Source organism: Penaeus monodon, chromosome 15 (assembly GCF_015228065.2).
Source record: "Penaeus monodon isolate SGIC_2016 chromosome 15, NSTDA_Pmon_1, whole genome shotgun sequence".
Taxonomy (NCBI): Eukaryota; Metazoa; Arthropoda; class Malacostraca; order Decapoda; family Penaeidae; genus Penaeus; species Penaeus monodon.
The window spans coordinates 29,322,199-29,322,571 of NC_051400.1; the positions used below are offsets into that span (position 1 = coordinate 29,322,199).

Genomic DNA, 373 nt, shown 5'->3' on the forward strand with positions numbered 1-373 from the left:
TTCGGGAAACAAATTAAAAGCAACACATTACATGTGATTTCGAGTAAAATCACAAAAGTTTGTTATTCAGGGAAGATCTTGCAATTGAAAATAAGAATCAATAAAACCCGGTGTGCGAGAGGCGAGGCGCGACTCTGTCTTCAGCAAGCACACTGCATGCATCGCTAACAGGTAAGTAAAGAGGTGAAGCGTTTTCTTATCAAAAGCTTTTATCTCCTATCACTGCGATCGATGGCTTGAATGATTCTCTTGTTTGTCATGCTGTCATTATGTGCTGTTTTTGTGATTAGAGTAAGTGTTTGTTGTTTAACGATAAATGCTATGCATATGAGTATATGAATACCTACTAATAAATACAAATAATTGCTTGTAT

General features: G+C 36.2%; 1 protein-coding gene across 1 annotated transcript in view; it reads left to right on the forward strand.

The window, feature by feature from the left end:
* Window positions 1-144: 144 nt before the first annotated feature.
* LOC119581925 (glutamate receptor ionotropic, kainate 2-like) overlaps window positions 145-373 on the forward strand; it is a 19,524-nt gene continuing 19,295 nt past the window's right edge. Inside the window, exon 1 of the mRNA XM_037930099.1 lies at window positions 145-171. The gene's annotated coding sequence lies outside the window, so the exon portion shown is untranslated. The remainder of the gene's footprint in view (window positions 172-373) is intronic.